This window comes from Pseudonaja textilis, chromosome 4 (assembly GCF_049901715.1).
Source record: "Pseudonaja textilis isolate UNSWEBS1 chromosome 4, rPseTex1.2, whole genome shotgun sequence".
Taxonomy (NCBI): domain Eukaryota; kingdom Metazoa; phylum Chordata; class Lepidosauria; order Squamata; family Elapidae; genus Pseudonaja; species Pseudonaja textilis.
Genome location: NC_141993.1, coordinates 48,056,548 through 48,071,015, shown reverse-complemented (window position 1 = coordinate 48,071,015; position 14,468 = coordinate 48,056,548). Strand labels below are relative to the sequence as shown.

Sequence of the window (14,468 nt, the reverse complement as noted above, 5' to 3'; positions counted from 1 at the left end):
AATCTCTCTTAGGGATATACCTTGGAATCCATTTGTTCAAGCATTCAATTAACTACTAAGAAAGAAGCTGCTCTCCCTTAGCTATTGAGGGAAAATTATCTAATTTCCTTGTTTCATAAGATAGTTGTAACAATTCCCCAAGGTGAAAGATTTGTCATTCTCCGATTCTGTAGTATTGCCCTAAATGCAAACACAGGAGGTGTTCAATATGGCAAGTCAGCATATCTCATACTTTGTTATTATAAAGCAGGAATGCCCTCCTTCTTGCATACTGCCAAAAATGAGTGCTCTTCTACAAATATCTAGTATGTTTATATCCATCCACCCTTAATTTGGCAAAAAAACCCACCTACGCTAGCATTAAAATTGCTTTCTCTATTGGCTGTTTCTTATCCTGCCCCCAATATTTCTGTTCCTAGTCACTGCTAGCTAACTAATGATTCCAAGATAATGGAAAATTTTGGGGCTGCCCCTGGATGGCGCTGGAATAAGGGGGAAATACTATTTTAAATTGTACAACAAGGGCAAGTCAACTGCACTCATGAGCTGCGGATAAGATGATTTTACTGGCAGACAACTGAAAAAAGAAATTGCCAAGGCAAGTCTGTGCTACAGTTAGGTCAAATAAGGAAAAGCACTATGTATTCCTATCCTATAATATAATGAATTTACACAAGAACTCATGAACAATTTAGTTCCAGTTCAAAGGATATGCCTGGAGTAACTTGAATATCATATTTATGCCAGTTTGTATAGCAGCATCAGTCATAAACTGCCAAGCTGGTAGAACATTTTTGCTGTACAATGCTCCAAAATAAGATGCTAGGGCTTATGCAACTATACACTACTAAATGTTCAAAGATGAGCATACCAATTATTTTGATTGCTTCTGGTGATTTCTTCTTACAATAGTCAGCCTGCCAAAAAAACCCTAAATAAATCATTCCATTACAAGAACCCATCACATTTATAAAGGGAAAAGGTTCATATGGATTTGTAAGGGAAGGAGGATAACATTGCACAAGAACCCAGCACTGCAAGTTTTGACAAAAAGATGTGAGGGAAAATGAGATGTTTTTCTCTTTCTTTTACACAAATGGAAGATAAAAGATCCATTACATCATAAACTTGTTTAATACACAGCCAACAGGAAGGAGGAGGACCTGAGGCAAAACTGGCAACAAAGGGGATGTTTGGTAAGACACAGGCAAAATATTTAGCATATCATTTGAGACAGTCCTTAAAAAGGAAAGACAAAGAGAGAATCAACAATAACAGAAGTAAATAATCTGTCTTTTCCATAGCTGGCCGTAACAGATTAGTTTCATTAGTAGTAATTTTATGCATTTCTTCCTTTGTCCTGGACTCCTATTTGTGTCTTGCAAGCTTCCTGCTCATATTAGTGAAAGGATTGCAGTAGTATGAAGTTTTCTAGTTCATTGTCCTCAAAAACAAACAAATAGACCATCAAGTAAACCCAACAAACTAACTTTAGAAACCTTTCTGACAGAAAGAAATGTGCCAATTCAGGATCCTACATCACAGGCATAGACAGAAATTTTAGTGACTGGGATCAGTCACTATGTGGAAGTAAATTCAACAGTAATCAGTTTTGAAAAAAAATCATAAAAAGCCACCTTCATTGTAAGCACAGAAGCTTACATAGTTCAAAGGAATGGTGGGTTCATTACTAATTTTAATATCATCTTATGCCCTCAGAAAACAGTTTGTCCTATTCTTAAAGTATCTGAAGGTCATTTCACATAAGATGTTTTCCTCGTTAGGTTATGTAACAGTGCAGGTTTCTTTTTAAATGAGGAGCAATATATAAATGCTTTAAATAGATAAGTACAAATGTACCATGTGCTTATGACAGTATTGCAAGTCTTATTATATTAGGTGGGTACACTGACTACAGCTCCCAATGAGAAAACATCCCAATTATCAGATCCATAGAACCATAATTGGAAGAAACCATTTAGGCTTTGGTGCAGAACTCCCATGAAAGCATCCACTGACAGGCTGTCATTGTTTAGGCTATATCTGAACATATGCATGCACACCTGTGTAGGGAAAGTAAAGTGACATTTCTCTGGTGACCCATATAAACACATCCCTACCAATTTCCTCTAATTATGTCAGTAAAAATCATAACCCTTTCTTAATAAAGTTTGTTTTAAAGAAGCAACTCATTTTACTAAAATGCAACACATTTATTTTTACAAGTTTCAAAAAACAAAACACCTGGGGCAATCTCTAAATTAGGATGAAGCAAAACCTGACAAAAAAGCATATAACTCTTTTGCCACTTTTTGGCAGGCCTTAATGAATTAGTAATAGTGAACTTAGGTTAACCTTTCCTTCTGATCTTCATTTATTTTTTATTTTTTTAAAAAAACCTTATTTCAGAAAAGTGCAACTTCACATCCTTGGTTTCAAAGTAGTATTTCAAAACAAATACCTTCCACAAGGCATAGGCTTTTTAATATTTGGGTAATTCGGTCAGCCTACTGACCACTGCTCTCTCTGTAGCTCCATCAAGCTCTCCGGTGTACAAGCATCCATTCTAGGACAAACTCCTTCTATAGATTCAGTTATCCCCATGCATTGGCTGGATTTCCATGCAATCCGTACCTCAACTTTATTCAAAGTCCGCCCTATCCGTATGCTGTTTTTCCCTTTTCTTGAGCTGTAACGCTAAGAGCTGCCATGTCTGGGACAAGTCCATCCCTCAAGTAATCCGTGTCACTCTTGCTTTACCCAATGCCATAACCAACCAACCCCACCCCCCATCTAGCATCTGAGTCCCACATTCTGCCTCTCCAGTGGCTCAGCCCCAGCTTATTCCCTTGCCCCTCACCTACTGCCAGCTTAGCCTGCCACCCCTTTCCCAAGAAGTCTTGTCAATGTTGTGCCTTCTCATGGGGGGGTGGGGGAGGTGGGAGGACCCTTAGCCACATATTATAGTCCAACTCTCAAGTGCTCCAGTATTGCTGGAGTACTACGGTATTTCCCTTCCCATTCTTATCTTCAGCAAGGAGACAGCAACCTCGAGGCTCTCCAGGTACAGTATAGCATAGCCCTCCTTACCTCTGACAATGCCAGGGCTGGCTGGCGCTTACAGGAATTGCAGTCCAAAGAGCCTGGGCTCTGGAGAATAGCAGGCTGCTTATCCCTGGTCTTAAACGCACATTCCATACTTTCAGTCTTCTCCGACTAGCACCATAGACGTTCCGACGTACACCCCCCAATCTAGTCGTGACACGTGACCAGCCCGGACACCCCCCCCTCCCAAATCTATTACTCGGCTTCCCCCCCCCGCCCCCGACCTTTTCTTGCATCCAGGTAAAAAGCCGCCCACCTCCACATCGCAGACCTCAGCGCCCCCCCGCCCCGCCGACACACAAGCGCATATCGTGGGGACTCTCCGCATCCACCGCCTCTTACTCCGAAATCCCTCCAACTGTACACCCACCCACGCGCAACACACAACGGCCGAGCTTCACCACTCCGCCCCACCTGCCAAGAAGGTAGCCCCCTTGTCTCACCTGAGCTCCGGCCGTAGCTGGAGGTCTGCCTCTCGGCCCACACGCCGCCCGACCCAGATCCGCTCCTCCGACACTCACAACCCGAGCCGGTGAGGAGTGAGCGGCGGCCCGTCAAGGCGAAGCCGCAGCTGGGCAACCGGTACGAAAACCCGTGAGGACTCTGGGGCGCCATCTAGCGGACTCCCGTGGCAACGGCGGCCGCCCTCCGAAGGCGAGCGGCGAACCTTAAAGGAGGTCCCGAACTTCCGGGTCGCTGATTCGGAGGAGACTTCATTAGGCATTTCTCTCTGCTTTGTTTTATTCCAACAATTTTTACGCCGCCCAATAGAAAGAGTTTGGGCGGCGTACAATGTCAAAGGAGCACCACTATCTCCTCCATCAAATTCGATCATTAATGCATCTTAAAACAAACCACGCAATTCCCCCCCAGTATAGGCAACAAAACTGTTTTAAAAGGAAGAGTTTTAGCACTTGCTTCGATGCTAGGAGACAGGAGCAATGTGTTTCTGGGACCAGCATATTCCCATACTGTACAGGTAACCACTGAGAAGATCTGCTCTTCTCACCTCATCGAAATGGGCCTTGAACACCTCCTCTGGATGTCCACATAGATCGGGGAGATTCATACTACAACCCACAATCTGTTACCTGATAGAGAGCTGTGCCATATACGGCTCTAAAGGTAATCTTTAGTGGGTAAGGATGTTCTATAGTTGTGGTTTCCCCCTGTTAATAGTCTGGTCACTTTTATTTATTTGAATTTATTGGCTGCCCATCACTACATTCTAAGTTGGAGTTACGGTTTCAGTTGTCCAGTTGTGTGGTGATCAGGGCATGGATGAATACACCCCTATCTTCTAATTTAGATAAGGCCATAACTGATTAACCTCTTTCTAGTGCCACGATGGACTTTGGGAGGAATTACTTTTGATTACTTTTGAATACGTTAAGAGCTCACAATCCGCAAAAAAGATTCTCAAAGTCAGTTGAGCTCTAAGTGATTCTATAAAATACTTTAAACACTTTAGGAGTGTTGGAGGAGAGCACTGCCAGCATATGATTTGTGTGATATGATTAATTCCCCCATTTACCAGATGTTAATGATTTCATGTTCAGAAGGGGGTTGTCCATCCACCCACACATTTGCAATACAATAGAAGGTAAGGTGAAAGTCCAGGTCATCATAAAATGCAGGCAGGCATTTTTGAATACAGGTAGTCCTTGATTTACGAAAGTTTATTTAGTGGCTGTTCAAAGTTACAACGACACTGAAAAAAGTGACTTAAGACTATTTTTCACACTTATGAATATTGCAACATCCCTATGATCAAGTGATCAAAATTCAGATGCTTGGCAACTGACCATTTATGACCGTTGCAGTGTCCCGGGGTCACATGATTCCCTTTTGAGACCTTCTGACAAGCAAAGTCAATGCGGAAGCCAGATTCACTTAACAACTGTGCTACTAACTCAGCAACTGCAATGATACCATTAACAAGTGTGTCAAGAAACATTGTAAAAATGAAGAAAAATTCACTTAACAACTATTTCCCTTAGCAACAGAAATTTTGGGCTTAATTTGGTGATAAGCTGAGGACTACCTGTAGGACCTACCCTTTCTCATCTGTAATGAGAAAAAGATTCTATCAATTTTTTTTTCTGGATCTAGGTTTCTTTAGGCATATCAGAGTACATTACCCTCTTATAATAGGTAGTCACATACAGTATGGGAACACTAGGCCACAGAAAGATATTTGGCAGGGGTAGGAGTGGAGGTCACAGGAGGCCTGGGTCACACTCATGGTTAATTTAGCTTCTGAAGATTGAATTATAAAAGGCAGCTCTGAGCAAGCAGCAAGTGACGTTTTTATCAGGAAGTTGAAAAGAAAGAAAGCATTAAAGCTCTCGCTCCCTTCCGCACAAAATTAAAGTACTTGGAAGCCTAGGATTCACATACTGTACTTGACTTATTTATGTGCGGAAAGGAAGTGGGTGAGTTTTGGCAAAGGCAAAACTGCTACCTACGCATATTACAGTACCTGGAAAACCAGAAATCACACCATCAGCTTTTAGATGCATTCTTTAAGAAATTAACTCTTTGATGTATATGAAGCTGTATATTCTTGTTCAGAACTTTATAATTATATTTTACCCTCAAGAGAAACGGTGCTAATTTGTCAACTGTACCACCCCCCAAATTAAACCAATGGTTTTTGCAAACAGAAGGCTACATCTTCTACAATAGTTTGAATTCAATTACAGAATACAAATTAAAGAACCCTTTTCCAACAGTGACCACAACATGATTGACTTTTGTCTCAACATACGTCCACACAAAAATCATCACAACAACGGAATCCCCAATTATAACTTCAAAAAAGGCAACTATGATCTTATAAACAACGATCTCTCATCCCTTGATTGGCAATTTCTATTCTCTGGATGCAATACTGTTGAAGACCATTACAACATATTTTTACTTAAAGTCAAAAGAGTCATCAAACTATATGTACCATTAACAACTCCCAAAACCAGGAAAAAAAAATTACCCAAAACAATAAGGAAGCTTCAATCCAAAAAGAAATCACTTTGGCGGAAAAACAAATCTAGTCACGTTGCCAACTTCAAAAGCCGATACAAAAATTTATGCCACCAGATAAAAACTGAATGCACCAATTATCACATTAAACAAGAAGAAAACCTTCTACAAACCAATTCTACCTGTGCTTTCTACAGTTTTGTAAACAACAAACTAAAAGACTCCAGGTCCATCCCACCCCTGAAAGGACCTAATGGTAAAGACTGCAACGACGACACTATTAAAGCCAACCTCTTTAACACATTCTTTGGCTCAGTATTTGTAAACAGCAATGGATCATGCCCAGTATTTCCTAGTCAAACCACAGACAACTACAATGATCTAATACATATGATTTTACAGAAGACATTGTTGAAAAAGCACTGCACAATCTAAAACCATCTCTATCTATTGAGGCGGACAGAATATGTGCCTACTTCTTAAAAAAGCTACCCACTGCCATAGCCAAACCTCTAAGCATAATCTTTGAAAAATCATTCAAGACCAGCTCCTTGCCAAAACTATGGTCACAAGCCATGGTCATCCCCATCTTCAAAAAGGGAGACCCCAGTCTAGTTGAAAATTACAGACTACTCTCTTTATGCTGTGTCACCTGTAAAGTCACGGAATCAATTATTAACCAATCTATCATCCCCAATTTAGAAACAAACAACCTACTCTCTAATAAACAATTTGGTTTTAGGAAAAAACTATCATGCAATCTGCAACTCTTACACTGCAAAAACATATGGACTACACAACTTGATCAGGGCAAAGCAATAGACACAATCTACATAGACTTCTGTAAAGCCTTTTTATCAGTGGTACACGACAAACGACTTCTAAAACTAAAATCTTACGGTATCTCTGGACAACTGCATAACTGGATAGAAGCATTCCTGTCAAACAGACAACAAATGGTCAAAATTGGGAGTGTCCTATCAAATTCTGTACCTGTCAACAGTGGTGTCCCTCAAGGCAGTGTTCTAGGACCAACTCTCTTCACACTCTACATAAATCACCTCTGTGATCACATTAAGAGCAACTGCATTCTCTTTGTTGATGATGTAAAGCTATTCAACACCACAGACAATACTGCTAACCCTTCAAAAAGACCTTGACTATGTATCAGAATGGTCAAACAAATGGCAACTTCAAATCTCAAAAAATAAATGCTCTGTCCTACATATTGGCAAAAAAATCAGAAAATAAAATACAGGCTGAATAGTCAAGACATTGTTGATGATCCAAACTCTGTCAAGGATCTTGGAGTACTCATTTCAAATGGCCTAAGTGCTAGAGCCCACTGTAACTACATAGCCAAAAAGGTGTTAGGAGTTGTTAACCTAATCTTACGTGGCTTTTTCTCTGGTAATATTACACTAATAACTAGAGCATACAAAACATTTTCTAGACCAATACTCAAATACAGCTCATCAGTCTGGAACCCACATTACGTATCTGATATTAACACAGTTGAGAAAGTCCAGAAATATTTCACAAGATGCGTTCTCCACTCCTCTACTCGTTGCAGAATACCTTATGCCACTAGACTCGAAATTCTAGACCTAGAAAATCTAGAACTACACCGCCTTAGTATAGTATAGTATACTATAGTATATAGTATACTATATAAGTATAGTATATAAAATCATACATTGCAATGTCCTACCTGTCAATGAATACTTCAGCTTCAACCATAACAACACAAGAGCAAACAATAGATACAAACTCAAGATTAATCGCACCAAACTTGATTGGAGGAAATACAACTTCAGCAACAGAGTGGTCAATGTCTGGAATATTCTACCTGACTCTGGTTTCTTCCCCAAACCCCAAAAACTTTAACCTTAGACTGTCTACTATTGACCTCACCCCTTTCCTAAGAGGTCTGTAGGGGGTGTGTATAAGAGCACCAATATGCCTACTGTCCTTGTCCTATTGTTTCTTTTCTTTTCTTTTTTATTTTTCTTATATGTATCCATGTATTCATAACTATATTTTTACTTATACCTATTATCAGGCAATTGACAAATAAAAATAAATAAAAATAAATAAATGTCACTCCCTTTGTCTTCAGCAATGATTTACGACAAAATTTTGGCAGGGGAGAGGCAGTGTTCTGCATCTGGAAGGAGTCTTAGGATTTTCTGATTCACCTTCTTGACTGTTCTGCAGAATATGAAGTCAGTGGCTGTATTGTGCAATACAATGAACTAGCCAACTACATTTTACTCAGGTGATGATAGTTGGGGTGTGTGTGTGTTAATTTAATTTATATTCAAACATTCTGCCCCAGGGGCACTTAAAGTAGTGAACAATTGAAATGTTAAATGTAAACAATAAACTGCCAGTTGACAGTTCTCTCCAGCAAGGAGGGAGGTCTGCTGTAACCACCATATTTTTCAGTTTTCTCCACGCAGCAGCAGGTTCATTGACTGAGAAGTGAGTTCTCAGCTTTTCAGAGTAGTTTCTCTTTGCTACCCGGATCTCTCTTGTTAACGGCCTGATTGTACAAGATCCTATCTCTTTTCCTATAAGTCTCCTGTTTGGCATGATGAAGCTGGTTGAGCTTTGCTGTAAACCAAGGGTGTCAAACTCGCATCATCATGTTGTTGTCACGTGATGTCACGCAACTTTCTCCCCCTTTGCTAGAACAGAGATGGGCATGGCCAGCATGTGACGCATCCGGCCCACGGGCCGTGAGTTTGACACTCCTGGTGTAAACCAAGGCTTATTGTTGTCATATATATTGGCAAGTGTTTGAGAAGCAGTTTCCATTGCCTACTTTCTAGCGCTGAAAAAGAGGAACCGGACCAAGGTCACCCAACTGGTTTGATACTTAAGATTGAAGTAGCGGGCAACTTTATAATCTCCTGGTTTCTACCCTGGTGCCTATAACCACTATAGCAAACTGGTTTCTAGCCAAACTTAGTCTGCTATACAGTAACAGAGAGATAAAATATCTGTCTTAAGTTTCTTCACTCCTGTGTTATGTGGAATGGAAAGCAGCAGATTTGGGCTCAGAGCTATCTGCATGGTGGGGAACAGAGGCAAAGGACAGCAAAGATAACTATTGCATCATGATGTCACATGTAAGTTATGTACTTGTGTCAGACGTTTTAACACAATTACCTACTTGCATCATTTGTACAATGATTTCATTACATGTATGATATAAATCATTGCATGTATGACATAAATGTGGTTTGTAACAAACACTGCGAGCAAATCATGCTCTCTGATGAGACAAGACCAGTATTGTAGAACAGGAGGTCCCACCATTAGACTAATATGGCAAAAATAACTAAAGAAGTTAATCTCTGCCTCAGAAGTTCTGCATCACAGACTCCAATGCTTGATGTAGTCAGGCACGTAAATTAATTGTGCATGAAAATCCCTTTTTGTAAAAACCAGTTTGTTTTCTTGAACTAAAAAAAATCCTCCTGTAGACCAATAGATAGATAGCTGTATAGAAGCCAGCTAATAACAAAATTACCTGGCTGCCTTCCTGAAGCTGGGTAGGTTTCCCCGCCTTCCATCTGTGAGTGTTACACATCAGAATTTATTCTACTGGAAAAAAACCACTGTGGATGTTCTAAAGCAATCATACAAATAAATAGCATGTGACACAGAATGATCTTCACAGTACACCCCCAAAATAAATAGCAATGTTTCCCAAGGCAGGGGATTTCACAGTTTGTGTACTGTCCTCAGATCACAGCCAGCTAGAATTCTGATAGTCGCAGAATTGCAAATTCTCAGGGGAAAGACACCCTGCAAAGGAGGCCCTTTCATGAATTCAGTGAAATCCATGGTGATTTTGATATGGTTGCTTCAGTGTCTCTAGTTATTTCCAGATATTTTTATCCTGCTAAAATTACAGTACTCATATTGACTAAGTTAATCTATATACTGTATATGAAAATGTATGCAAAATTTAATTTAGTAGTCCTAACTGGCTTCAGAAGGATTCACATTTAGGTGTTGTGGATAAATTGCAGGGAAAATATTGTTGCATAATGGAAATAAATTTTTGCTGTCATGTCAGAGTTTTGTCAATTTATTCCAATGAGGTTTTTTTTTAAATGCCTTACACTAGTTAATTGGCAACAGTGATTGCAAGCAATTTAAAAAGTAAATGGAAAAAGACATATTACTAGATATTTCCAAATTCCAACTCCCTAGCTCAATAGCTAGGTGGGGTTTATCAGATGAGATCAAAAGATGCCATTTTTTTTATCATTGCGGTGAGGGGAATGAACATCTAGTTACACAGAGCAAACCTCACCAATACAGAGGAGATTAAACATGCTTGGAGCTTCAAGATCCAGATCTTTGACATCTTTAGTCCTAGATGTGATTGCATTTTAAATCCAATTTGCAACTTAGGCCTCTCCTTAACTTGCAACCAGTTTTCAAAGAGAAGGTGGCAGGCATGACTAGGAGACAGATGCACTTCAATTTGTGTGCCACCTGTGGCCTTTTCTTGATCAGGACTCCTTGCATTCAGTCACTAGTCTGAGTCACCTCTTATCTGGACTACTGCAAGGCACTCTACATAGGGTTACCCTGAAATACATTCAGAAGCTTCAGCTAGTGCAGGCTGAGGTAGTTGCAAGCAGTCTTTGGGACCCCTTAAATGGCCCATGTTACTGTTGCTCTGCAAGTTGCACTGGCTTCCAGTTTGCTTCCGAGTGTAGTTCAAGGTGTTGGTTATGACATCCATGGCATAGGCCGAGGTAACTTGATGAGCCGTCTCATCTTACTAGGACAGGCCTATCCCATTCATGCTGGCAGAGGGGGCCTGCTGCAGAGCCTGTCAATTAAGGAGCCCTAGCAGGTAGGATCCAAGCAAAGAGTCTTTTCTGCTGTGCCTCCCCTTTGGAACATCCAGACCCCGAAATGAAATCAGCCCGCACAGTCCTGTCCTTTCGAAAGAGCCTAAAGACTTGGCTCTGCTGGTTGGCCTGGGGACCCAATGGGGGAGTACCACAGTGGAGGTGGCTATTAGACTAATAGCAGATCCCACCTTCCCCCTTGCACATTCTATTCCCGGCCCACCCATCTTTTAATTCATCTTTAATTCATAATTCATAAAAATGCATGATTTATTTTGTTCCTTTGTTTTACTATTGTCATAGTTACATTTTCATAATTTTACATTCTACTGTTGCAAGCTGCTTAGAGTAGCCCATGTCGAGATGGCAAATAAATTTAATATTTAATAAATAAGTTAGAAAGAACTGAAAAAACAATCTTATACAAGCCTATTCAAAAGTATCATTATTTAAATCATCTGACTGTAGAACATGTTGATTCCTGGTTCAGACAACTATGGTTTATTGAATAAAGCTCATTTGGCTGGACTTGCACATGTAAGTCATAAATCAGATTTTGTAAACCAGAGTGGTTTATAAGCCACTGAACAAACCTCAATTTGACTTTGCATGATATGAAAAAAAAATCAACATTTTTTTGAGGGTAAATACATAGGATTGCACTGTTAGAGTTTCATTTCCCTTAATAACCAGGGTACATTTCCTCAGGAAGATGGTATTGCATCTTTCAAGAATCCAAGGAGTACAATGCTGTTATCTACTGTAATTATATTTCCTAAATCTCTTATAGAAGACAAGCTAGTAGCATTATTTCTTGTGTTGCAGATGAAGTTGTTTTCTAAGAATCCTTAGCAAGTTGATGGCAGAAGAAATGGCTTACTGATTCTTAAATTTGTGCATCAGTCCAATAGGTTTCTCAAACTTTGGAGATTACTGGCATGGAGACAGAGAGAAGAGGCAGCCCCATCCCTGAGTTGGATGCAAATTCCAGAAGTACTTTAGGAGATATTTCAGAAGGAATTTTCATTTCAGAAAATAAGGTGGGTATTTACAAAGAAGTGTAGATTTCTTATTGCAAACATTAATTGCATTACATCTATCAACCCAGGAGCATAACAACTATCCTAAATCAGGCAAAATGCTTATACATGATTTTAGAGAACACGCTAAGCTAACTGTACATGAATTAATAAATTTATATATTGTTTCAACCATAAATTATAGCAAACAATACAAAGCCTAGGTAATGCAGCAGTCAACTATAATTAAAATCAATGTATTTGAGTGTGGTGATATAGCTAATACAGTGATTGTATAAATAATAGTTAATTGACAAAACATAATATAACATTTATCTGACTAACGGTCTACAATGTCTCCTTAGATATTCAATCTTATGCAAATAACACCAGAAGGGTTCCCCCCTTAAAAGGCACTCAAAAATGGTCATGGGCAAAAGCAGAAGAAATGTGGTGTTTCGTGGAATCAAGCATTTCTGAGAAGTGATAAAATTGAAGTTTTCTGAGTGCCTCTTGAGAAGATGGCTTATTGTACATATAAAACAATATTCACATTGAACCTTAGGTTTGTTAAGTGTATCCAAGGGAGAATGTTATTTTGTGTGATTTTAGAAGGACTCCTTTGAAAAATATCCCAAACTGTATTCTAAAAAAAAACCAATGTAGTATGAGAGAATTTTCTGGAAGACATTACTACTTGAAGATCTAGTAGGGATCATGACCGCACCATTCAGAATTAAAAGTTCACCAGGAAAGAAATCTAAAACTAATTATAGGAGGGGGGGAGGATGGCTGATAGGGATTAATCTAATAAGTGAAAACAACAGTCCTCTTTTACTGAGAGACTGGAAATGAACGATTGGTTTTCATAAGTCTGTCCTCTGGAAATAGCAGATAGCATTGCTATTTGAGGTTGCTAATAGTTTTAGCCACCTTGAATTGATCTGATGCTCTTTTAAAGTCATCTCAACTTATGCCCATTATCATATCCCTGTACAGAGGACCGCACAGTTCAACTATGTGCAGCATACAGAGAAAGGATTCTTCTTTTTTTTCTGCCTTGAATTTCCAGCTATTTCGAATCAGTGGGTGACCTTGCTGCTGGGTATTACTTGAAACAGAGAGAAATGTTTCTCCAGGCACTTTATATGCATGATTATATTCACCTCTATCTTGGTCCCATTACTCATGTTTTTAAGCTTTCTTTCAAGCCTCCAGGTATTGTAACCTTTCATCAAAGAAGAAGGGATCCAACTGCTCCCACTGTCATTTTAATTGCCTTTTTCTGCCTCCTCCCCCTCCCGCCTTCCCCCAGCCTCAAGTGACTGGAATTGCACTTAGTATAGCAAGGTTTGCCAAGAACCAATAAGGTTTTTGTCTCTTATCCTTTTCCTGAATATTACATTCTGAAATACTACGGTATGATCACCTATTTCCTCTCCCCCCAAATTTACAAAGATGGAAGCAAGAAATGTAAAGAGGAGAGGCTGTCCATTGACCATCTACCACTGTGTTAACTTCTGCCCAAGCTCACTTTTCACCAAATGGCAACCCCTCAGCTGTGTTCAGTATTGAATTCCAAGAATCTCTGGCCAAGTTCCTGGGCCTGAAGTCCAAACAAATCTGGACTGCCCTAACTTGCAAAGATGATCCCCATTTTTGCAAGCAGATAATCACAGCCTTCCAGGTGACAGGAATGAAGACAAGTGGGCTTTTGCTGCTCCTCCTGCTTCCACTGGCACCGTTTCTTGTTCCTTGTACCAGTTACTTGGCATTAAATTCACAGATTTCCTGGATAAACATTTAAACTGAACAGCGGGGACAGAGAATTAATGGAGTCAGAACATTTCTGTCCCCAGCAACCTAAAACTAATAAGGATACCAGTGCATGCAAAATAGATGTTTGCGCAGGTAAGATTATCAACCTTGATGCCAACCAAAACCAAGCATTTAATAGTGAGTGCCATACCATGTGCACTAATCAAACAGGTGGCAAGAAAGTAAGGGAAGGCAGGCACAACACAGGTTATGTAGACAGTAAACACAGTGTCAGACATAAAGATCTCAAGTGCCTATATACAAATGCACTAAGTCTGGGGAACAAACAGGGTGAACTCAAACTACAAATACATGAAGGTAAATATGAAATAGCTGGAATAACAGAAACTTGGTGGGACGAAACCCATGACTGGAACATACTGGTAGAATGATACAAACTATTCAAAAAAAAAAAACCCAGACCCCATAAAAGAGGAGGTGGAGTTGCACTGTATGTAAAGGACCACTATATTGCTATGAAATGCATGAAACCAAAGATGAAAACCTCCTAGAATGCATATGGGTATTGACCCATAAAAAAAAGAAAAAAAAATGACATGGCCATAGATGTATATTATAGGCCACCCAATCAAGCAGAAAATATAGATGTTCTTTTTGCCAGCCAACTAACAAACATATGCAAGAAACATATAACAATAGTAAT

General features: G+C 39.7%; 1 protein-coding gene across 4 annotated transcripts in view; it reads right to left on the bottom strand.

The window, feature by feature from the left end:
- Window positions 1-3,690, bottom strand: part of SEMA4G (semaphorin 4G) — a 111,779-nt gene extending 108,089 nt beyond the window's left edge. The window contains exon 1 of one of the 4 annotated variants that reach the window (XM_026704675.2): window positions 3,549-3,690. The gene's annotated coding sequence lies outside the window, so the exon portion shown is untranslated. Of the gene's footprint in view, window positions 1-2,634; window positions 2,738-3,090; window positions 3,229-3,548 lie in introns of those variants that run through there. The other 3 variants (XM_026704676.2, XM_026704677.2, XM_087932825.1) reach the window with 3 other exon arrangements.
- Window positions 3,691-14,468: the final 10,778 nt, after the last annotated feature.